The following is a 719-nucleotide window of genomic DNA, read 5'->3' on the forward strand; positions in this document are numbered from 1 at the left end:
AGGGGAGGGGAGGAGGGAGGAGGGAGGAGGGAAGATGAAATGAAGAGAGGAGGAGAGGACCAGCCATATATACGGCATACTAATGTCGCACCGCGGGCAGGTGCACCATTAGTAATTTTTTTTATTTATTTTATTTATTTTGAATTTTGAAGGCGGGAAGATACTAATGGCGCACCACGGGAAGGTGCGCCATTAGTAATTGTTTTTTTATTTTTTTGACTTATTTTGAATTTTGAAGGAGGGAAGATACTAATGGCGCACCATGGTCAGGTGCGCCATTAGTAACTTTTTTTTATTTTTTTGACTTATTTTGAATTTTGAAGGCGGGAAGATAGTAATGGCGCACCATGGGTAGGTGCGCCATTAGTAAGTTTGAATTTTTTTTATTTTTTTGCCTCTCTAGATCTTAAAAGCCCCGTATCTTTTTTTCTGTTAGGTTTTTGAGGATTTTGAAAATGTTTAACGGGGTTCCCCCGGTTAAATTTGGATGTAACTTTTCGAGTAGATGATTTTTCATATAAAAAACTTTTTCATCCGAGTTAGTATGCAAAAGTTATGCCCATTTTTACAAATTCTCGTGAGGTTTTGCAAATGAAGTCAAAATTCATATTTGCAAATTTTCCCAACAACTAGGCCACATATCACATGGGAAACTTATTTTCTTTTATTTTTTTGACATTTTTATCATTTTCTTTTTTTTAAACTGAAAAGGCGATCCA

Source organism: Triticum aestivum, unplaced genomic scaffold (assembly GCF_018294505.1).
Source record: "Triticum aestivum cultivar Chinese Spring unplaced genomic scaffold, IWGSC CS RefSeq v2.1 scaffold70027, whole genome shotgun sequence".
NCBI lineage: Eukaryota > Viridiplantae > Streptophyta > Magnoliopsida > Poales > Poaceae > Triticum > Triticum aestivum.